The sequence below is a fragment of the Schistocerca cancellata genome, chromosome 1, assembly GCF_023864275.1.
Source record: "Schistocerca cancellata isolate TAMUIC-IGC-003103 chromosome 1, iqSchCanc2.1, whole genome shotgun sequence".
Taxonomy (NCBI): Eukaryota; Metazoa; Arthropoda; class Insecta; order Orthoptera; family Acrididae; genus Schistocerca; species Schistocerca cancellata.
In genome coordinates this window covers 718188569-718214117 of record NC_064626.1, presented here as the reverse complement: position 1 = coordinate 718214117, position 25549 = coordinate 718188569, and the positions used below count along the sequence as shown (strand labels likewise).

At 43.1% G+C, this 25549-nt stretch overlaps 1 protein-coding gene and 1 non-coding gene across 3 annotated transcripts in view; one reads left to right on the top strand and one right to left on the bottom strand.

The window, feature by feature from the left end:
- The window catches only part of LOC126185061 (tyrosine-protein phosphatase non-receptor type 13-like), a 226336-nt gene that overhangs the window by 127867 nt on the left and 72920 nt on the right, over nucleotides 1-25549 (bottom strand). The window lies entirely within an intron of this gene.
- On the top strand, nucleotides 637-709 carry Trnaa-agc (transfer RNA alanine (anticodon AGC)). Its single transcript has one exon. It is a non-coding gene; the product is annotated as a tRNA-Ala (tRNA).

Below are 25549 nucleotides of genomic sequence, written 5' to 3'. Positions count from 1 at the left end.
ATAAACGCATAATTCACGCTAATTTTCGTAGAGTGACAGAGTTTTCCAGTGATCAGTAGCAGTAGCCACTGCATCGTCAAATGCAGCTCACGCATCAAGAATTCAAGTTCACCCAGATTCACAGTTTCTGTCTAAATTTCAGACACGAACGACTTACAGTAAAATTTTACGAAGAGTTTTGGCCTTAAGCTCTATAGGTCTTTGTGTGTTTTTGTGCGGTGCCTCTCCTAAGCTTACAGCCTCTCTAAGGGTCAGAGAGAAAGAGAAAGAGAGAGAGAGAGAGAGAGAGGCCTGTTTTCTTTTCAGCGTTGTCAGAGACACCGCAACTTCTCTATAGGTTAAAACCACAACTTCTCTGTAGGTTAACTTTCACATATAGTTATCTCAAATGTCACGATACTAGTCTGAACCAGTCCGTTACATGTCCGTCTACTAATTCAACGGCCAAATAACGTGTCTTGAACTGAACTGCAACCCTGAACGGCGCGAATGAGTCACGTAGAAGCGCCTTTATAAGGCATGGCAGCCGTTGGCTTCGCGCCAGCAACTGCAAACCGCATCTGGCTCGTGGAATCAGATTACTGGTTTCGCGACCACTGGCGAGCAGGAAGCTTGTGGTAGCGTCGGGTTCCCACAGGGGGCGTAGCTCAGATGGTAGAGCGCTCGCTTAGCATGCGAGAGGTACCGGGATCGATACCCGGCGCCTCCAAGCATTTTTAAGAGTTGAAGATGTTGAAAAATCAGCCAATCAGTTGCAACTAAAAGTTTATTAGCCCTTGGGCTAGGTTTCGATGCTTGTAAAAATATCTTCATAATAAAATACAGAAAGACCAACAAAAAAATACTATGCAAAAGTAAAATGTTAAGCTCTATAGGGTCTTTTCATCCTAAAGAGGCCCTAAAATGTAGACAATCAGTTACAAAATTGTTTTTACAAACAATAAAGTATTTATAGAAAAATATTTGTGAGGAAGCGTATTCACTTGTTACATCACATGATGGTGCGTTAGATTAGATAAAGCCAAGCGGCTCTTGTCATATACAAAACTGACGAAACAAGAATTATCCCAAGTCATGGCTTTAGACAGCAGCCAGATTACATACAGGGTGATTCAAGAAGATATGCACATATTTTAATATGTTATTCTACAAGTAAAACTAAAGAAAAAAGTTCATATAAATATAGGTCCGCAAATGTTTAGTTACAGAGTTACGGGTAATAAAAGATTTTGTCTGAAATTTAGCAACTTCGCTAATATGAAGCCATCGCAAAACTGTACGAGGTTTAACCGAACGATTTCAGTTTATTTTGTTGTTACTGATCTGGTGAATCTAATAAAACATGTCCCTGACGTGTATCTGCAGAAGATTTCCAGAACATCCGGAGAAGCAATTTTTAATTTATTAACTACTTGGTCCAATTTGTTTTTTTAAATTTCAGACAATTGCAGAAAGTTTTCAACAGAAGTTGTAGAGAATTTAATTTTGGAAAACTGTTGGTACTAACGTTAACTGAAACTATATGAACGTGTCAGATAATCTGCTATTGTTAATACCATGGCACACGTGAATTAATGTTAAACCGGAAAAAACAAAAGCTCAGTGTTAAGGAAGTTGTACAGTGTACATACAATTTCACAATACACTCACAAAAAATGTTCAAAAATGTCTCCACGAAGTTCAATGCCTTTAGCTGCACCTGTATGAACAGATTTTGTTGCTCGTTCCAGTTTCATGGAGTTGTTCTTAATTTCGTCTGCAGCTTTCATAATGCGAGCAAGTAATGGCTTTGTCCTCATAAATTGTCTTTCATCCGTCTCCACACACCAAACATCCATTGGTGTTAAATCGGGCGATCTGGGTGGCCAAAGACGTGTAGCAACACGTCCAATCCATTTCTGGGGAAAATGTTCATTTAAATGTGCAGTAACGAGGTTGGTGAAAATACATTTGCAATCGCGTAGCAAGTGGAAAAACTTCGAGTAAGAGGGCATTTCTTCTTGAAGGAATTGTAAGCATGCCTCGCCAGTTAGACGTCTGGGGAAAATGAATGGTCCAATAAAGTATGTGTTGATTATACCACACCACACATTCATGTTAAATCGCTGCTGGAAACAGCGTTGCACTGTTGCATGTGAGTTTGCTTCAGGCCATACGTGCTCGTTATGTAAATTGTTTATACTATCTTGAGTAAACTGTGCCTATCAGTAAATAAAATGCATTTGTGTAACCGCCGATTAGTATTTAACCGCCTGCACGACTCCAAGCGAAGGGCGGGTTTTCCCGGATGTGAATGATATACTTTTTGATTATGGTAAGGATGGAGATTATTGTACTTCTGTGTACGCCATACGTTAGATTGTGAAATGCCTAATCTGTGAGAGATACGCCGTGTGCTGGTACCCGGGCTACGTTGAACATCATCCATAATATCCCCATCATCGTTTTCATGTATCGAGCGCTGGTACTGATTATGAACGCTAGGTAGAAACCTGTCTCCCGTAGCATTCGAAATACTCCACTAATGGTTCGTGCATTCTGAATCCGCCGAGTTGGATACCGTAGGCGATATTCGTTAACTGCAGCCGTAGCATTACCATCACATTTGCCATAAATAAACACCACGTCGGATTATTCCTCTGTCATAAATTTGAAAGGCATCCTTATTTCATAAATAATCTACAAACTAAAACAGTTACTATACGGTTTCACTTAAATACACTGTTGCTATTATGTTCTTTAACTGAAAAATACAGGAAACTATCTCGTTTCAAGGTTAGGAAACAATTGAAACAATTCGCTAACGGTAGCCAACGATGACATAAACGTTTCTACATTCTTAATGGAAAGTAAACAAATTTATTTGTATAATAATCTTTGCTTCTCCGGATGTTCTGGAAAATCACTGCAGATACGAGGCTGGTGTATGTTTTATTAGATTCACCAGAGCAATAACAATAAAATAAATGGAAATCGTGCTTTACTTTTACGTCGTAACAGATTTTCGATCGCTTCGTAGCAGCAAAGTTACTAAATTTCAGGCAAAATATTTTACTAGTCGTAATTCCGTAACTAAACATTTGCGGACCTACATCTACATTTATACTCCGCAAGCCACCCAACGGTGTGTGGCGGAGGGCACTTTACGTGCCACTGTCATTACCTCCCTTTCCTGTTCCAGTCGCGTATGGTTCGCAGGAAGAAAGAGTGTCTGAAAGCCTGTTTGATGATGATGATGATGATGTTTGGTTTGTGGGGCGCTCAACTGCGTGGTTATCAGCGCCCGTACAATTACCCAATCTTTGCTCAGTCCAATTTCGCCACTTTCCTGGATGATGATGAAATGATGAGGACAACACAAACACCCAGTCATCTCGAGGCAGGTGAAAATCCCTGACCCCGCCGGGAATCGAACCCGGGACCCCGTGCTCGGGAAGCGAGAACGCTACCGCGAGACCACGAGCGGCGGACTGTCTGAAAGCCTCCGTGCGCGCTCGAATCTCTCTAATTTTACATTCGTGATCTCCTCGGGAGGTATAAGTAGGGGGAAGCAATATATTCGATACCTCATCCAGAAACGCACCCTCTCGAAACCTGGCGAGCAAGCTACACCGCGATCCAGAGCGCCTCTCTTGCAGAGTCTGCCACTCGAGTTTGCTAAACATCTCCGTAACGCTATCACGGTTACCAAATAACGCTGTGACGAAACACGCCGCTCTTCTTTGGATCTTCTCTATCTCCTCCGTCAACCCGATCTGGTACGGATCCCACACTGATGAGCAATACTCAAGTATAGGTCGAACGAGTGTTTTGTAAGCCACCTCCTTTGTTGATGGACTACATTTTCTAAGGACTCTCCCAATGAATCTCAACCTGGTACCCGCCTTACCAACAATTAATTTGATGTGATCATTCCACTTCAAATCGTTCCGCACGCATACTCCCAGATATTTTACAGAAGTAACTGCTACCAGTGTTTGTTCCGCTATCATATAATCATACAATAAAGGATCCTTCTTTCTATGTATTCGCAATACATTACATTTATCTATGTTAAGGGTCAGTTGCCACTCCCTGCACCAAGTGCCTATCCGCTGCAGATCTTCCTGCATTTCGCTACAATTTTCTAATGCTGCAACTTCTCTGTATACTACAGCATCATCCGCGAAAAGCCGGATGGAACTTCCGACACTATCTACTAGGTCATTTATATATATTGTGAAAAGCAATGGTCCCATAACACTCCCCTGTGGCACGCCAGAGGTTACTTTAACGTCTGTAGACGTCTCTCCATTGATAACAACATGCTGTGTTCTGTTTGCTAAAAACTCTTCAATCCAGCCACACAGGTGGTCTGATATTCCGTAGGCTCTTACTTTGTTTATCAGGCGACAGTGCGGAACTTGCGGAACTGTATCGAACGCATCTACCTGGGAGCCTGTATCTAATATTTTCTGGGTCTCAATGAACAAATAAAGCGAGTTGGATCTCACACGATCGCTGTTTCCGGAATCCATGTTGATTCCTACAGAGTGGATTCTGGGTTTCCAAAAACGACATGATACTCGAGCAAAAAACATGTTCTAAAATTCTACAACAGATCGACGTCAGAGAAATAGGTCTATAGTTTTGCGCATCTGCTCGACGACCCTTTTTGAAGACTGGGACTACCTGTGCTCTTTTCCAATCATTTGGAACCTTCCGTTCCTCTAGAGACTTGCGGTACACGGCTGTTAGAAGGGGGCCAAGTTCTTTCGCGTACTCTGTGTAGAATCGAATTGGTATCCCGTCAGGTCCATTGGACTTTCCTCTGTTGAGTGATTCCAGTTGCTTTTCTATTCCTTGGACACTTATTTCGATATCAGCCATTTTTTCGTTTGTGCGAGGATTTAGAGAAGGAACTGCAGTGCGGTCTTCCTCTGTGAAACAGCTTTGGAAAAAGGTGTTTAGTATTTCAGCTATACGCGTGTCATCCTCTGTTTCAATGCATACATCATCCCGGAGTGTCTGGATATGCTGTTTCGAGCCACTTACTGATTTAACGTAAGACCAGAACTTCCTAGGATTTTCTGTCAAGTCGGTACATAGAATTTTACTTTCGAATTCACTGAACGCTTCACGCATAGCCCTCCTTACGCTACCTTTGACATCGTTTAGCTTCTGTTTGTCTGAGAGGTTTTGTCTGCGTTTAAACTTGGAGTGAAGCTCTCTTTGCTTTCGCAGTAGTTTCCTAACTTTGTTGTTGAACCACGGTGGGTTTTTCTCGTCCCTCACAGTTTTACTCGGCACGTACCTGTCTAAAACGCATTTTACGATTGCCTTGAACTTTTCCCAAAAAAACTCAACATTGCCAGTGTCGGATCAGAAATTTTCGTTTTGATCTTTTAGGTAGTCTGAAATCTGCCTTCTATTACTCTTGCTAAACAGATAAACCTTCCTCCCTTTTTTTATGTTTCTTGTACATAAACCAGATGGCAGTTATAAGAGTCGAGGGGCATGAAAGGGAAGCAGTGGTTGGGAAGGGAGTAAGACAGGGTTGTAGCCTCTCCCCGATGTTATTCAATCTGTATATTGAGCAAGCAGTAAAGGAAACAAAAGAAAAATTCGGAGTAGGTATTAAAATCCATGGAGAAGAAATAAAAACTTTGAGGTTCGCCGATGACATTGTAATTCTGTCAGAGACAGCAAAGGACTTGGAAGAGCAGTTGAACGGAATGGATGGTGTCTTGAAGGGAGGATATAAGATGAACATCAACAAAAGCAAAACGAGGATAATGGAATGTAGTCGAATTAAGTCGGGTGATGTTGAGGGTATTAGATTAGGAAATGAGACACTTAAAGTAGTAAAGGAGTTTTGCTAATTGGGGAGCAAAATAACTGATGATGGTCGAAGTAGAGAGGATATAAAATGTAGACTGGCAATGGCAAGGAAAGCGTTTCTGAAGAAGAGAAATTTGTTAACATCGAGTATAGATTTAAGTGTCAGGAAGTCATTTCTGAAAGTATTTGTATGGAGTGTAGCCAGGTATGGAAGTGAAACATGGACGGTAAATAGTTTGGACAAGAAGAGAATAGAAGCTTTCGAAATGTGGTGCTACAGAAGAATGCTGAAGATTAGGTGGGTAGATCACATAACTAATGAGGAAGTATTGAATAGGATTGGGGAGAAGAGAAGTTTGTGGCACAACTTGACCAGAAGAAGGGATCGGTTGGTAGGACATGTTCTGAGGCATAAAGGGATCACCAATTTAGTACTGGAGTGCAACGTGGAGGGTAAAAATCGCAGGAGGAGACAAAGAGATGAATACACTAAGCAGATTCAGAAGGATGTAGGTTGCAGTAGGTACTGGGAGATGAAGAAGCTTGCACAGGATAGAGTAGCATGGAGAGCTGCATCAAACCAGTCTCAGGACTGAAGACCACAACAACAACAACATTAACTTCCATATTCAGGGATGCTGCAACGGCCTTATGATCACTGATTCCCTGTTCTGCACTTACAGAGTCGAAAAGTTCGGGTCTGTTTGTTATCAGTAGGTCCAAGATGTTATCTCCACGAGTAGGTTCTCTGTTTAATTGCTCGAGGGAATTTTCGGATAGTGCACTCAGTATAATGTCACTCGATGCTGTGTCCCTACCACCCCTCCTAAACATCTGAGTGTCCCAGTCTATATCTGGTAAATTGAAATTTCCTCCTAAGACTATAACATGCTCAGAAAACTTATGTGAAATGTATTCCAAATTTTCTCTCAGTTGTTCTGCCACTGATGCTGCTGAGTCAGGAGGTCGGTAAAAGGAGCCAATTATTAACCTAGCTCGGTTGTTGAGTGTAATCTCCACCCATAATAATTCACAGGAGCTATCCACTTCTACTTCACTACAGGATAAACTACTACTAACAGCGAAAAACACGCCACCACCGGTTGCATGCAATCTATCCTTTCTAAACACCGTCTGTACCTTTGTAAAAATTTCGGCAAATTTATCTCTGGCTTCAGCCCGCTTTCTGCTTCGGTGCTTTCTATCAGCGCTTAGTTCCGGTACTTTACCAATGCAGCTTCGACAGTTTACAATTACAATAGCTATGTTTATATGAACTTTTTTCTTTAGTTTTACTAGTAAAATAACATATTTAAATATTTGCATACCTTCGTGAATTACCTTGTATATCGTACTTCAGAATGAATGCTCGCTAGCAAATACCCACAGGTAGAGGCACTTGTCAACATAAAATTGTAGTAGGCGTCACAAAATAAAATATTTGCCTAAGTTACGTATACATCATACCAGAGACTAAAGCCAACTGTTACAAATATAGAGGGTCAAGCGACCAGGAAAAATTGGGCTGTAGAGGGCGCTAAATACATGTGCGTAAGAACTGCATCTTGATTGTGTTGAACAACAGCATTTTACATTAAAGGAAGCATGAAATTACCTCTACAAACCAATTAAAACGTAATTGATTTACTGGTATATATTACGTATAAAATTACTAATACATTTGCCGACAGTGTAACATTGTACATAAAGTCAGCGTGCAGAAGGTAGAGTTCTGTTTACAACGGATCACTGTTACAAACGCATGGGGAAAGAATATAAGCTAAAACGACACTAAAAATAAAAAAACTTTCGCTTAATACTACGGAAACAGCATTTCCGAGGTAGCGATGATGTGGGGATTTTTCCGCACGACCTTTTCACCAGTGCACCGTGAATATCAGGAATCTGATAAAATAACAAATCCCCAACATCACTGCGGGCCGGAAAAAAATCCTGCAAGAACGGGACGACGACGACTGAAGAGAATCATTCAAAGTGGCGAAGTCCAACCCGTCCGCAAATTGCTGCAGATTTCAATGCTGGGCCATCAACAAGTGTCAGCATGTGAACCATTCAACAAAACATCATCGATACGGGCTTTCGAAGCCGAAGGCCCACTCGAGTGTCCTTGATGACTGCACGACACAAAGTTTTGCGCTTCGCCTGGGCCCATCAGCACCGGCGTTGGACCGTTAATGACTGGGAACATGTTGCCTGGTCAGACGAGTCTCGTTTCAAATTGCATCCAGCGGATGGACGTGTACGGGTATGGAGGAAACCTCATGAATCAATGGACGCTGCATAGGTCAGGAGTTCACTACACTCAGCTGGCGGCTACACGGGTAGCGGAGGCTGTGTGGCGTGGACTGGGCGATTTTTTAGGTTACAAGGGCACGGGAAAATGTACGGGGTGGGCTGCAATCTCAAAGGGCACATGGCAAATACAGGACGTGCTTGGATCAAGGAACAGTTGGAATTGTAGTTGTAAATTGTTGTAGTTGTGCTGGGAAAGTCCCTGAGCTACAAGCGCTAATAGAAAGCACAGAAGCTGAAATCGTTATAGGTACAGAAAGCTGGCTAAAGCCTGAAATAAGTTCTGCAGAAATTTTTACGAAGTCACAGACGGTGTTCAGGAAAGATAGATTAGGCATAATTGGTGGTGGAGTGTTTGTGTCTGTCAGTAGTGGTTTATCTTGTAGTGAAGTCGAAGTAGATACTCAGTGCGAATTGGTATGGGTGGAGGTTATACTTAACAGCCGAACTAAGTTAATAATTGGCTCCTTCTACCGACCCCCAGACTCGGATGATATAGTTGCTGAACAGTTCAGAGAAAATTTGAGTCTCGTAACAAATAAATTGTTATATCCTAGCCAGTAATGCCAACCGAGCCCGCTGCCAAAGGGTTGGCAGCATCAAAGTCCGGACGCCGTCCGCATAAGCAGCGCCAGCGATACAGGAAATCGCCGCAAGTCTGCGCGCGCCACCGCTGGCTTCTGGCTTCTTAAGCGCTGGAGTCGCGAGCGCTTGGACAGTTCTGTATTCGCCACCGATTTGTGTACTTGCTAGTCAGTTGTGTGTTCATCGCAGCAGAGTTGTTTGTCGTCAGCCGACGCTGACCTAGCCGCTCCGACTCGAACTAGACAGATTTCTGTAGACACGGAGTTCACTACTGTGTTTCTGTATCTTCGTTAATAAAGATAAGTACCGACTTTTATTTAATCAGAGTGTTTGGGTTTTCATCTTTCTGTTCACTGTTCCAGCGGACCGGTCGGCCCGCTATTAAAAGTGTGGCGGTGACTTCGTAAGCCGTTTCTACAGCGAAGTGTTTGTCGCTACGAACCCCGACACAAACTAAATACCCCACTCAATCGGTTATAGTTGGTGGGGACTTCAACCTTCCCTCGATATGTTGGCAAAAATACTTGTTCAAAACCGGTGGTAGGCAGAAAACATCTTCCGAGATTGTCCTAAATGCTTTCTCCGAAAATTATTTCGAACAGTTAGTCCACGAACCCACGCGAATTGTAAATGGTTGCGAAAACACACTTGACCTCTTAGCCACAAACAATCCAGAGCTAATAGAGAGCATCACGACTGATACAGGGATTAGTGATCACAAGGTCGTTGTAGCTAGGCTCAATACCGTTTCTTCCAAATCCACCTGAAACAAACGCAAAATAATTTTATTTAAAAAAGGGGATAAAGTGTCACTAGAAGCCTTCCTAAGAGACAATCTCCATTCCTTCCGAACTAACTATGCTCATGTAGACGAGATGTGGCTCAAATTCAAAGATAAAGTAGCAACAGCAATTGAGAAATTCATACCTCATAAATTGGTAAGAGATGGAACTGATCCCCCATGGTACACAAAACAGGTCGGAACGCTGTTGCAGAGCCAACGGAGAAAGCGTGCGAAGTTCAGAAGAACGCGAAATCCCGAAGATTGGCTAAAATTTACAGACGCGCGAAATTTGGCACGGACTTCAATGCGAGATGCCTTTAATAGGTTTCACACCGAAACAATGTCTCGAAATTTGGTAGAAAATCCGAAGAAATTCTGGTCGTATGTAAAGTACACAAGCGGCAAGACGCAGTCAATACCTTCGCTGCGCAGTGCCGATGGTACTGTTACCGACGACTGTGCCGCTAAAGCGGAGTTATTGAACGTAGTTTTCCGAAATTCCTTCACCAGGGAAGACGAATGGAATATTCCAGAATTTGAAACACGAACAGCTGCTAGCATGAGTTTCTTAGAAGTAGATACCTTAGGGGCTGCGAAGCAACTCAAATCGCTTGATACGGTCAAGTCTTCAGGTCCAGATTGTATACCGATTAGGTTCCTTTCAGATTACGCTGGTACAATAGCTCCCTACTTAGCAATCATATATAACCGCTCGCTCACCGATAGATCTGTACCTACAGATTGGAAAATTGCGCAGGTCGCACCAGTGTTTAAGAAGGGTAGTAGGAGTAATCAATCGAACTACAGACCTATATCATTGACGTCGGTTTGCAGTAGGGTTTTGGAGCATATACTGTATTCAAACATTATGAATCACCTCGAAGGGAACGATCTATTGATAAGTAATCAGCATGGTTTCAGAAAACATCGTTCTTCTGCAACGCAGCTAGCTCTTTATTCGCACGAAGTAATGGCCGCTATCGACAGGGGATCTCAAGTTGATTCCGTATTTCTGGATTTCCGGAAAGCTTTTGACACCGTTCCTCACAAGCGACTTCTAATCAAGCTGCGGGCCTATGGGGTATCGTTCAGTTGTGCGACTGGATTCGTGATTTCCTGTCAGGAAGGTCGCAGTTCGTAGTAATAGACGGCAAATCGTCGAATAAAACTGAAGTGATATCAGGTGTTCCCCAGGGAAGCGTCCTGGGACCTCTGCTGTTCCTGATCTATATAAATGACCTGGGTGACAATCTGAGCAGTTCTCTTAGGTTGTTCGCAGATGATGCTGTAATTTACTGTCTAGTAAGGTCATCCGAAGACCAGAATCAGTTGCAAAGCGATTTAGAAAAGATTGCTGTATGGTGTGGCAGGTGGCAGTTGACGCTAAATAACGAAAAGTGTGAGGTGATCCACATGAGTTCCAAAAGAAATCCGTTGGAATTCGATTACTCGATAAATAGTACAATTCTCAAGGATGTCAATTCAACTAAGTACCTGGGTGTAAAAATTACGAACAACTTCAGTTGGAAAGACCACATAGATAATATTGTGGGGAAGGCGAGCCAAAGGTTGCGTTTCACTGGCAGGACACTTAGAAGTTGCAACAAGTCCACTAAAGAGACAGCTTACACTACACTCGTTCGTCCTCTGTTAGAATATTGCTGCGCGCTGTGGGATCCTTACCAGGTGGGATTGACGAAGGACATCGAAAGGGTGCAAAAAAAGGGCAGCTCGTTTTGTACTATAACGTAATAGGGGAGAGAGTATGGCAGATATGATACGCGAGTTGGGATGGAAGTCATTAAAGCAAAGACGTTTTTCGTCCCGGCGAGGTCTATTTACGAAATTTCAGTCACCAACTTTCTCTTCCGAATGCGAAAATATTTTGTTGAGCCCAACCTACATAGGTATGAATGATCATCAAAATAAAATAATAGAAATCAGAGCTCGAACATAAAGGTTTAGGTGTTCGTTTTTCCCGCGCGCTGTTCGGGAGTGGAATGGTAGAGAGATAGTATGATTGTGGTTCGATGAACCCTCTGCCAAGCACTTAATTGTGAATTGCAGAGTAGTCATGTAGATGTAGATGTCAGTATGGGACTGTTTATGCTGGTGGAGTCTCTGTAATGGTGAGGGGCGCGTGCAGCTGGAGTGATATGAGACCCCTCTACGTCTAGATACGAATTCTGACAGGTGACATGTGACATGCTTACATAGCAGGAGAGCCTGGGTTCGTGTCCCGGTCGGGGCGCACATTTTTCAACTGTCCCCGTTGATATTTATCAACACCTGTAAGCAGCTACAGAGGTCTGGATTTCATTGTAATTTCATTCTTTGAGAGCTGCAAGATCACCAATGGTGTCTGTTCTTTCGGACACCATATTCATACTTCAGACATTAGTCGAGTCCATACCACGTCGTGTTGCAGCGTTTCTGCGTGCTCGCGGGGGTCCTACAAGATATTAGGCAGGTGTGCCAGTTTCTTTGGCTCTTCAGTGTAGTTGGTCCTTGATATCCCGGATGCCGGTACTGGGACGTTGACGTCCATAGTGGCCCATGCATGTCCTGTAGAAGACAGAGCTGGAGATCTTGCTGGTCACAGGACCACATCAACATAACACGGACAGATCCTAGACTAACGTACCATGAGTGAAACGACCATTGTCCTGTAGAAAAACGGCACCACAATATTGTCGTATGACAGGTAATGCATGAGAACGCAGGATGTCCGTGACATACCGTTGTGCCGTCAGAATTCCCTCAACCACTACCAGCCGTGACCTGAAATCATTCCCCTTGGGCTCTCCACACCATGTCGTCAAGAGTAACATCACTGTGCCTCTCCAAAACATCATGGAGCGGTAATTCTCTAGATCGTCTGCTGCTAGTCTCCGACCGACGATGCGAAATGACAAAGAAAGTTGCAGGGAGTCCAATAGTTAGTCTTGTTCTCGGATGGCAGGCACAGATGTGAAGGGGTTAGGATGTCCTTGGTGCACAATACGGCGATCTTCCCTTGTGATGGTCAGACGTGGTCGCGCAGAACCTTGACGACGACGAGTATGCCTGTGTTGATGTTCCCAATCAATCCATCAGTGGGCTGCTGTCATATCCGAATGTCTACAAATCTGGATATTGCACGATTCGCCAGATGAAGACTCACAATGAGGTTCCTTTCAAAGTCTCTCATGTGCTGCCAAAGCTGTCTCAGACGAATACTCGACATCTCTCTTTCCTTGACAGTGATCACTCAGCATCTGACGCTGTTCGCGCTCCTTATACATCCTACCACGCCTGGCAACAACGCTAAATGCGGACAAAAATAATGATGACAGTGTGTATGTGTGCGAAGTTACATCGGCATCCGACCACGTCTTCCGCGAGCGTAACTTTTTTCGTCAGCCAATTTATTTTAGGTGACATCTGTTTACCGAAATGTCAACAAAAAAAAAATGGTTCAAATGGCTCTAAGCACTATGGACTTAACATCTCAGGTCATCAGTCCCCTGGACTTAGAACTACTTAAACCTAACTAACCTAAGGACATCACACACATCCATGCCCAAGGCAGGATTCGAACCTGCGACCGTAGCAGCAGCGCGGTTCCGGACTGAAGCGCCTAGATCGGCTCGGCCACAGCGGCCGGCTACCGAGATGTCGATCTTCACTGAAATTACTAAGGTAACCCATCTTACTTCTCGTTTCGAAGCACCGAACAGTCAGGTAGTTCTTAACATTCTCCATAGTCCTAGAACTTTACCCGTCAGAAAGAACGTTTTTGTAGTATGAAAATGTTCTCTCCACGCCACAGGACGTTCGTGGTGAAAATTTTACAAGGTTAAATATTCTTGGGTATTGATGGTAGCAAGAAAGAGGCAAAAGTCAGAAGAAGGGTATCATCTTAATTATTTAATATGTTCCTAGAGGAGGCAATCAAGAATGATAGAAAAGACGACTGGAATCAAAATTAATGATACACGTATTCACTGCATTAGATTTGCCGATGACATTGCAATAGTGGCAGACTCAGGGAAAGAAATAAATAAAATGTTTAAGGTCTTAAAGCAAGAGATTACAAAACGAAAACTAAACATAAATACCAAGAAACCAAACACCGTGGTTAAGAATAAGACCTTCGTGTGGAGTGTCCCGGCATACGGATGTGAAACCTCTACGTTAGTAAAGTACGAGAAAGCTCGCCCCAGATGCAGAAATGTGGTTCTGTCGGAGAATTACAAGAACTAACTGGACTGACAGAAAAACGAATGAGATGGTACCACAAGAAATAGGAGTGAAGAAGAACTACTGAAAGTTAAAAGGCAACGCAAAGCAAAACTCGTTGAACCCTTTTACAAAACACTTTTGAGGAGAAGATCGCAGGGAACAAAATGTGGGACGACCGAGAACATCTAGTTTAAAAAATATGATAACTAGGACAGTATGTTCTTCATACATAGAGATGAGGATGGCTGCTGAAGAGAGGGAGGTGTGGTTGCATGGACAAGGCTTAACTTTTGAAACAAGAAGAGGAAATTTTCCGGGACAGATGTCCGCTGGAACGTCGTCTTCTTCCCAGCTGAGGATACTGTAGATGGTAGCAAACGTAGAGTAGCCTGGATTTCTTGTCAAAACAGCGTTGTCCTCTGTCTGCCCAATATCAGTTAGTTAGCAGTTGAAATTTTAACCATTTATAACAATTTCTGCAAGACAGTCAAGGAGCTAAAGTTGCTATGGAAATACACAAGAGCATTTTCGAGTTTAGGTTTCAGTGAAAGCATGTCGTGCCTCTCCATCTAAAACTGAAGATTCTCTCGGAAATAAATGAATCACAGATTTCATGGCTTGAAAAAGTTCATTGTAAAAAAAACCGACAGCTTCTATCCATGAACTCCACTTCTTTATAGGGCAGGCTCAGTCAGCAACAGTAGTTTCGACAGCTGTTCTCCACAGAGCGATACCCGATGAGGGCTTTGAGAAACACTTCCCTGATGCTTGAAATTATTTTATTTGCTTCTACGTAGTTGCCGTGCACTTCTTCAGGGATACTTTGCAGCGTATGGACCGGACAGGTGAAATGGATTAAAGGCGGATACAATACACGTAGGGCAGTTGCCGTCTTGAGCATATAGGCCGCAGCATCTGAATACACATCAAGAATTTTCCTTCTTGAATTCCCTCAGGCCACATCACTCTAATCATTCACAAGATGAGCTACTGCCGAATGAATCGTGCGTTCCCACTCTTTGCAGGAAGCCAGCAATGACTATGACGGTTCTTCTCCATCTAGTTTGCCAACGGCGAGATTGCCAATGAAACGTCCATCCACTTCGTTGTTTCGTGCACGGCTATCCACATGTGGCGGTTACCTATGTAGCGTTGCACATTTTTCAGAGCCCCCTCCCTGCTAGCAGAAATCTAAATAGCTTTTTCCTTAATGTTGATTCATTACGAATCTGTTGGCCACAGTACTTCCGTTGAAACGCGCGATATTCAGTCACTTGCAAGTTTGTACCAAACATCTGCTTCTTAAGCGGTTATAATGCTTTCCTTTTCTGTGTGCGCATCATTAGGTACACGAATGGCTGCAAATGGCTTTCAAGTAGTCGAACATAACCATTTCCTGTAAATGATAAGCTCAGATGGACCAGAAGACGCAGTCCATTCCATGTACACACAGTGAACACCATTATGGAGCCACCACCAACTTGCACTGTGCCTTGTTGACAACTTGGGTCCTTGGCCTCGTGGGATCTGCGCCACACTCCAACCCTATCGTCAGCTCTTACCTACTGAAAACGGGACTCATCTGACCAGGGCAAGATTTTCCTGTCGTCCAGGATCCAACCAATATGGTCGCGAGTCCAAGAGAGGTGCTGCTGGCGATGTCGTGGGGTTAGCAAAGGCACTCGCATCTGTCGTCTATTGCCGTAGCCCATTAACGCCAGATTTCGCTGCACTGTCCTAACGGATAAGTTCGTACGTCCGACATCGATTTCACGCACTGTTACTCGTCTGTTATCGCTGACAACTATCCGCAAACGCTGCTGCTTTCGGTCGTTAAGCGAAGGCCGTCGGCCACTGTGTTGTCCGTGGTAAGAGGTAATGTCTGAAATAGATATTCTCGGCACATTCTCGCATTATGAATCTCGGAATACTGAATTTCCTAACGATTTCCGAAATGGAACGTTCCACGCGTTTAGCTCCAACTACCAGTCGCGTCCGAAGTCTGTTAATTCTCGTCGTGCAGCCATAATCACGTCGGAAATATTTTGATATAAATCACATGAGTACAAATGACATCTCCGCCAACGCTTTGCCGTTTATACCTTGTGTACACGATACTATCGCCATCTGTATACGTGCGTATCGTTATCCAATGACTTTTGTCACCTCAGTGTAGAACAATCTCTCCATCAGCAGCGAAAGAGCGGTCCATCGTAACTCATTATTTTAATTTAGACGATAACTTTGATGAAGGGAGAAGGCATTATGAACACAAATTCTTAATCAGTATTATTTCCTTGGCGCAAGCACACCGTATTTCCGAATCCGCAGTAGTCGCTAGAAGTCGGAAAACCCCGGCCGTTTGTATTTGCCTCTCTGCCCATCTCGACAGTACACGAAGTCCTTTACTGCAGACAATAATGGCTATAACGGTGCTACACACAGTATTGTTATTGTACTGCTTCTGAGAATTGATATTCCGAATCTTAAAAATTAATCAGAAATATGTTCTTCATAATTCAACGCGAAATGTAGTTAACACGTTTTATACGTTCATGTCATTTCCATTGCACTAGAGTGTGATTTTTTTTTTTAGAAATAATTTATTTCCTTTCTTTAACTTTTATACGGTAGTTCGGATTTGGATATGTTATTCTAAGGGAGCTGCCTACTGAGGGCGTGAAGAAAGATAAGTAAGGGCAAAAAAGCAATAATATTTACTCTTATCCACCATCAAATTAATGTCATCAAAATAATGTCATTACAGAGAAGTATGTTAAGAAGTTGTAACGAAAAGTTACACATCAATGCTGGCAACACGATTCGCGACCATTTACACTTTCCATGTGTGTAGGCGCGAAGGAAAAGAATATGAAATTACATAAAAATCCGAGCTCTTCTAATGACATTACATGAACAGAGTCGAAAAACTTATGACTTAGATTTTATGAGCGAACGGTCTACCCGACGGGAGGCCCTAGCCACACGACATTTCATTTCATTTTTTCAGTACTATATAATGATAGAGAGGTTTCTGGCTAAATCTTGATGTATAACAGGAAAAACGAAACAATAGTTTATTTAAAGTTTTATCAACAGTTCTATAACTTATACGCTCTCGCCATCCCTGGAAATTCCACCGTTAACGCCGTCCGTCTCCATCCCGTGTCAAGCCCTGCCACTGTACGATAACCTGAACAAGAGCGCCCGTACAATAGTACCAGGCGGTACTTTTAATATTCTGGAATACGAAACACAATTTGTAAGTAGCCATAATAAAGTTCCAGTTCCAGCACTGCTAAAAATCTGCATAATGCCGACTTTTTTTGAAGGAAAAACACCTAACTACACTATATTTTTTCTTTCCCTGCGTGCTACGGCGGTGGGAGGGAGGAGGGGGGGGGGGGCGGGCAGCGCCCATCCCCTTGTCCCGAGGTATGGGCGCCCTTGAACCTGAAGTATATGAGAGATACTTCGAGAAAAATGCTTCTAAATGGCCGGCCAGAGTGGCCGAGCGGTTCTAGGCGCTTCAGTCTGGAACTGCGCTACCGCTACGGTCGCAGGTTCGAATCCTGCCTCGGGCATGGATGTGTGTTATGTCCTTAGGTTAGTTAGGTTTAAGTAGTTCTAAGTTCTAGGGGACTGATGACCTCAGATGTTGAGTCCCACAGTGCTCAGAGCAATTTGAATCATTTGAAGGTTCTAAATGTCTCTGGAACCTAATATTTTTTGACTTTTGCAGGAACAACGCATCAGTTTCAAACCGAGCGCATTTCATTGTTAACTCGAAGTATGGCATGGCGAGGCACCGAGCAAGATGGCGTAGTGGTTACCACACTGAACTCTCATTCGGGAGGACGACGGTTCAAACCCGCGTCCGGCTATCCTGATTTAGGTTTGCCGTGATTTCTCTAAATCGCTTCAGGCAAATGCCGTGACGGTTCCTTTGAAAGGGCACGGCCAACTACCTTCCCTCCCTAATCCGATGGGACCGATGACCTCGCTGTTTGGTCCCCTCGCCCAAATCAACCAATCAACCATGACCAGAAAGTCGACAAACTACTCCGCACTAAATATCAGTAAAAAAGAACAGTATCCTGGATATTCAACGCCGGTCTACAAAAATACATTAAATTACAGAAGATCTATGGTCTTCTAGCACACATATACAGGGTGTCCCAGGAGGAGCAGTCGAATCCAGGGATATGACAGGAAAGATCATTCGAAACAAAAAAGTTCAGTAAACATGGGCTCTAAAATGCATACCATAAAGAGTTAGGAGCACCTGTTCATCTTCGACACACTGAAACTGATCTCTTCTATTGCAAGCTCTTTGCTTTCCATATTTTGAGAGCAAGTGGTATGGATCAAAATATGAAAAAAGTCCAATAAACATGGGCTCTGAAGTACGTACGTTAGGAGCAAAAAAAAAATGTTCAAATGTGTGTGAAGTCTTATGGGACTTAACTGCTAAGGTCATCAGTCCCTAAGCTTACACACTACTTAACCGAAATTATCCTAAGGACAAACACACACACCCATGCCCGAGGGAGGACTCGAAAACAAAGGAAGTAGGTTACAGTACGCTTGTTCGCCCACTGCTTGAATACTGCTCAGCAGTGTGGGATCCGTACCAGATAGGGTTGATAGAAGATATAGAGAAGATCGAACGGAGAGCAGCGCGCTTCGTTACAGGATCATTTAGTAATCGCGAAAGCGTTACGGAGATGATAGATAAACTCCAGTGGAAGACTCTGCAGGAGAGACGCTCAGTAGCTCGGTACGGGCTTTTGTCAAAGTTTCGAGAACATACCTTGACCGAAGAGTCAAGCAGTATATTGCTCCCTCCTACGTATATCTCGCGAAGAGACCATAAGGATAAAATCAGAGAGATTAGAGCCCACACAGAGGCATACCGACAATCCTTCTTTCCACGAACAATACGAGACTGGAATAGAAGGGAGAACCGATAGAGGTACTCAAGGTACCCTTCGCCACACACCGTCAGGTGGCTTGCGGAGTATGGATGTAGATGTAGAACCTCCGCTGGGACCAGCCGCACAGTCCATGACTACAGCGCCCAAGACCGCTCGGCTAATCCCGCGCGGCCGTTAGGAGCCAAGCACTTGTTCATCTTCGCTACTGTGAAACAGATCTCTTCTACTGAAGAAGTGCTCATAGCACCTAAAGTATGCATGTTAGAGCCCATGTTTATAAGACATTTTTCTTGTTTTGGTCCATACCACCTCCCCCCTCCCCCCCCCCCCCCCCCCGCAAGAAATGGAAAGCAAAGAGCCTGCAAAGAAGACATTTGTTTCACAGTATTGAAAATCAAAAAGTGCTCATAGGTCTCAAGATATGCAATTTAAAGTCCACGTGTACTAGATTTCTTTGCTTCGAATGATCGTTCCCGTCATATCCCAGAATATTGACTATTCCTCCTTGGACTCCCTGTATATGCTCATCCGGAATACAGGGTGATTCTTATTAACGTTTAAAATCCCCGAAGAGACTAAGGTGACGCCGAGACAAGTAATAAGTAGAGAACACATGAGGTCGCAAAAGTCGAGAAATACCCCAAAGACTAATTCCGAACATGCGACGTCAACAGATGTACCGCGCCACACGTGCAGCGGTTGGACTTCTCGATCCTCCCCCACCGGTAGGTGGCAGTGCTATACGTCGCTCCGCTAGACTACTGTGTTTTCGTTCTTGCATTATCCGACTTGATAACGGTAGTGTTCGCGGCAGTAGTAATACAAGACTACGATCAATCGAAGACTACGATGAATCGTTTTACACCTGACTAGTTTGCTGACATGCATGCCTGTTATGGTGGTGCTAATTCCAATGCGACTGCAAAAAGAGTGTTCACGCGGAACGTTTGCATGTTTCATCTTTTCACGTATCGTTTGCCACTATGGATCGTCCAATGCACGAAACAGAGACTCTGCGTGTAAGTAAACATTGAAGGCAAAAAATACAGTGAGGGAAGGTAACATAGTTGTGTTCTGAAATCAAACTTTATCTACCAAAGAAAACGTGGGTCACTGGTAACGACGCAATTCAAAAGCATATACTGATTTACTTGTGACATAATACGGTACTTATTTTGCAATAACCCACCAGAGACCACGAGACCTGTACATGAAGTAACAAATGGTACATCAATATAAACAATTAATTCTCTAACGCAATGCGAAAAAATACTGCCTACAAGACGCAAGATTCGAACAATGTGGTCCACGCGCCAAAGTCGTGCACATCCGCCAGGTGCCAAACCTATGTGAATACTTGACTTGGATTGGGATGATCAGGTGCGACAGACCGATAGGATCAACCGCTGCACATTCGATGAGATACGTCATTTCGTGACGTCACCAATTCAACATTTGTCAACCACTCTTGGGGTATTTCTCGACGTTTGAGGCTCCATGGGTCTTACATCAGATTACTTGTTTCAGCGTCATCTATGTCGCTTCTGGGGTTTTTAAACATTAATAATAATTATCCTTAATAGAAGCCACCACTCTACTGTACCCAACTGCCACATCAATAACTGATATTCTTGCACTCTACTACACAGCACTGTACAACACAACACTACACCACTGTACTTGGTGTCACAAGCAAAACACGTTTTTATCATTTGAATTGTTAGTCCCTGGGGACCTTAGGCACAACTCAGGATTCACGGAGGCTGCTGTCATGCTATTCAAAGTTTAGAGATTTAAAGATTCTTGTCAGGGGCTCAGGAAATCCTGTCTGGCCTTCCCCGAGATTCATCTCTTCACGCCTTCTGGAAGGACGTTATAGTTGGCCGTTCTGCCTTTGTACGTTCCTTGTCTTGATGTAAGGGTTCTTTAAGTCTGTCTCGCGGCCATTATAAGTTTGCAATTAGCAAGCTGATATTTTGCCTGGCAACAACTTCAATTTGTACCACAGGTCGGCATTCCTGATATATTATCAAAGACGACCCTACCCTGGTCTGTAACATCTTGTCAACTGGCACACTCCTAAACGACATGTTCCGGGGTGCCGGTAGCTCCACATTCATGTGTGTCTGTGATGCGCTGGCGTATTTTAACTTAGCATTTGGCCCATTCCCAGACAGGCAGTGTGTTGTTCCTTTGGACGGTGAAAAGTGCGACACTCTTTATCTTACTTTTATGTTAGGTTCTCTTCCGCGTTTCTGCCCTGTCCCAGATTTCATGTCATTTGATTAAAGCTTCTCATAATGAGAAACGAGAAGGAGCGACATGTATGTACTTCAAAGAAATTTTTTTATAGCCGAGATCGCGTTCAAAACTATACTTTATTGACCGGTTTCGATAGGTAAGAATGCCATCTTCAGATGTGTAACATTTTGCATTTACACATACTAAGTCTACCATCGTTATTTTGGTTGGGCATTACATATGAGAAAATGGCAATTATACATTTACAGACCTTCAAAAACTTTTCTGGTTGTACGTCATATTCCACTGTGCATTCATTAATCATGCCATGTTAATATTTTAGTGGTGAGTACACAGCACTTTCCACATAGGTTTATAACTATGCACTATGTATTTCGAGTGAGAAGGTTCCAAGAAGTGTTTCACTCGTCATGTAAATGTAAACATTGGCACAAATAGGCACTTTTACTACATTTGTGGATTTTAACTGACGAGCTTTGAAGGAGTGCTACATATGTAGACATGTCAAGTTCCACAAAGTGCATTTACTTGTGACAAACTCATTTGTAATTTAATTTTTGAGAAACCTGTGTGGAATCTGCAATGTACTCACCACTAAAATTTTAACATGGCGTGAGTAATGAACTCACAATGGAACATGACATCATTTGATTTAGTTTGTGAATTTTTTGATCAGACATAAATCTAATATTGTTTCAGACGATTCTGTGTGCAACATACACACGCAATAACCAATATGAAAACCAATATGAAAAAAAGTTTTGGAATAATCCTTCACATGGGAATCACTAAGAAACACAAGTACAGAGAATACTATCGCACAATTATAAAACTTGGTGAAAGTTATCTGTCGAAGCTAACATCAATGAAAAGGAAAGTTTACTAATGATGAAAGTAAAGTTCACGTAAATGACCATTATGTAGCTCCAGACAGAAACACACTAAAACCTTTGTGCGTTGATATATGATTAGAGCAGAAATTTTCAAGAACTCTATCCCCCACCCTCCCAATTGGAAATACGGAGTTGATGAAGCAATGGCTAAATTCAAAAGATCATTCTTCAGAGAGCATACGAGATACAAGCCTATCACAATAGGGTACAAAATGAGGATATTTTGCGATGAACCATCATACAACATGAAATTTAATATTTATATTAGAAAAGTTTCACACGCTCCGGTTTTAGTGTGAGGACCAACAGTGGTTCGAAATTTAACCAATGATCGTATTGTCATTATTATTGTTATTATGGAAAAATTATGATCTGTTAATGAGTATAAAGTCCAATGGTGTGTGTGATTGCCGAAGTATAAATTTCAGAAGGAAAGACATGCCGAAACTAACTTGAGACAGAGAGATTTATACCCAAAAGTACCGATAGTTTTCCTTTTGTCAATACTCCTTTGTGGGGAGTTGCATTATTCCGGTCAAATACTACCATTTGCGATGAAAATCTCTCGAGTTTCAGGCCTATTGCAGTTGTAAAATACCGTGAGTTTCAGAGATCGTCATAGTCATCATCTTCTGGTGAAGTGTCCCTTTTCTGAAGGAGGAAGATGGGTCAGTTGAAGGCTGTTAGCGACCTTTGTTCTGATATTTCTTCTCTTTATTTCTGTTTTAAATATATTTAGCTTGAAATTATTTATTTATTATTAACGGTAGTTTCGTTTTTAACTACAGATAATTAAAAATACAATATATATTGGACATGAGTAGTTATTAGACATAGAGTTGGTTACATTTATGAGGAAATACAGATAGCGGTAAAACACATTTACAATAAAGAAAACAAATATTAACTTTATATATGAGGGAGGGAGGGGGAGAGGGCGAGAGACAGAGAGAGAGAGAGAGAGAGAGAGAGAGAGAGAGAGAGGTGCAAAACGAATCATCACTCAAAGTTGAAACACAGAAATATAAATTTAAGTTCGCAAAGTAAACAATCATTTCTTTAAGACTGATTTAGTCTGATGTTAATTTTAACATACGTTTGGTGTAGTTAGCGTATGGAAGAAAAGCTATAAAATTGCAGATGTCGCAAAATGTATACTAGTGACGCAACCCCTCAACGAGGCTATGGGGGGCTAGGCATATTTCGACGGGCGGATGAGCTGGCGCTGCAGTGGTGGGGATACCGGATACTCCGGAGTCTGCGCTCGAATATTGTCTGCGGACTCCGGATAAAGGTGGATCAAACAGTTATTTCGGAGTATGTTACTGCTGTTACGGTTACCTTTCTTATACAGGTTACTTATTATTTGTAACTATGAGTTACTTTCACTTCCGAATTCTCTAGAAGGGGTTTCAGTTAACTCTGGGCGCCTGCGACACGCGAGCTGCTACATTTCTCTCTACTTGCGTTCGCGCTAGCTCGGAATTAGAATAATTTCTTTTCATTGAATTTCTTACGGGCGGGACTTTGACGCTTAATCTCTAGGCAGTATGTGGTCTCTTACGGTAGCCACATGGCAGTGCCTCGTCACGCGCCATTCCAGTTTTATCACAACACAGCCCATTTTGGAACTTTTTTGTTAATTAAAAATTTTCAACTTTGTTTGTTTATTGTAATCCTACAGTTAAACCTGCGAAATCTAGGTTGAGGTAATTAACTTTTTTTATTTGTTTTGGCAGACATGTAAGTTGATTCTGGGCGTCACGTTACGGGCAACAACACTCCCGTTATTGGTAAATTCTGCGACGATCCAACGATCCACCGTTATTTCCGTAGAAGTTCAAAAATCTTGTTTCACTTTAAAATCTATCGTCTCTGGAAATATCACCGTCTGCTATGGTCTTCTGGAATCTAGGACACAGTTACCACTTTTCACGTTACCTTTAGCGGTAGCTCGTATCTCCCAGAGAGCAAGAACTATGAGCGAATAGTATAACTGCTATCTACTGACGGTTATTTCCACAGACTCACGAACTCCTTACGGTCACTCTACGTAGTTCAATAGCACGAAAGCGTACTACACACTTCGATCAACAGATGGCACACAGTCTCACAGTTATTTCCGTAAACTACAGAATATCTTCTAGATGGTCTGTCTCTCAGCTCTGTTCATTTATCCGCGGTCAGATATCAGATGAAACGAAAGGGTAGTACGAACAGATGACATCGTGGAATTTGGCAGTTAATGATCTGAACACCTACGTCACGCTTTCTCTGACAATCAACGAGCGTTCACTAGTGTTCTCTGCATTCTTCTGAGAATGACGTACCCAATGCGAGCATTAATCGTGATACAGTACACACGCTTTCTTCAAGCGCAGAGTACGAGGAAGCGCATATCGCAACCGTCGCTTGCAACCGGCAACAACGCAATCTCCGCCGTGTCTCGAGCTGTGCGAACCGCTATCATTCGTGGATCGGACTGTAGTGACAGATGAGTTGTTAAATGGCTCTGAGCACTATGCGACTTAACTTCTGAGGTCATCAGTCGCCTAGAACTTAGAACTAATTAAACATAACTAACCTAATGTCGTCACACACATCCATGCCCGAGGCAGGATTCGAACCTACGACTGTTGCGGCCGCTCGGTTCCAGACTGTAACGCCCAGAACCGCACGGCCACTCCGGCCGGCGATGAGCTGTTACAACAGTAATTGCGGGTTCACAGTAACCGCTTGTTTCTAACAGTTATTTTTTGCTGTCTCTAATCTGGATGCGTTTTATTTTTTGAATCTTTATTGCTATGTATTCCTTTATAGTGCTGCTCCAATAGCTGGTTGCTCGGTATAGCTCCTAGATGTTCTGAAAGTCAAAAGTGTGGTATTCCTTCATGCTATGCTGGAAATGAAGAAGCTTGCACAGGATAGAGTAGCATGGAGAGATGCATCAAACCAGTCTCAGGACTGAAGACCACAACAACAACAATGCTCTGTTATCGCTGATTTCTCTTTGTTTTCCACTCGAACGTGCCTGATGTGCTCCTTGCAGCGTTTAGAGACACAGCGCTGCGTTTGCCCGCTGTGTTGGCGGTCACATTCACAAGAGATGTACGAGGTGCATTCAAGTTCCAAGGCCTCCGATTTTTTTTCTAATTAACTACTCACCCGAATTCGATGAAACTGGCGTTACTTCTCGACGTAATCGCCCTGCAGACGTACACATTTTTCACAACGCTGACGCCATGAGTCCATGGCAGCGGCGAAGGCTTCTTTAGGAGTCTGTTTTGACCACTGGAAAATCGCTGAGGCAATAGCAGCACGGCTGGTGAATGTGCGGCCACGGAGAGTGTCTTTCATTGTTGGAAAAAGCCAAAAGTCACTAGGAGCCAGGTCAGATGAGTAGGGAGCATGAGGAATCACTTAACTTCAAAGTTGTTATCACGAAGAAACTGTTGCCTAACGTTAGCTCGATGTGCGGGTGCGTTGTCTTGGTGAAACAGCACACGCGCAGCTCTTCCCGGACGTTTTTGTTGCAGTGCAGGAAGGAATTTGTTCTTCAAAACATTTTCGTAGGATGCACCTGTTACCGTAGTGCCCTTTGGAACGCAATGGGTAAGGATTACGCCCTCGCTGTCCCAGAACATGGACACCATCATTTTTTCAGCACTGGCGGTTACCCGAAATTTTTTTGGTGGCGGTGAATCTGTGTGCTTCCATTGAGCTGACTGGCG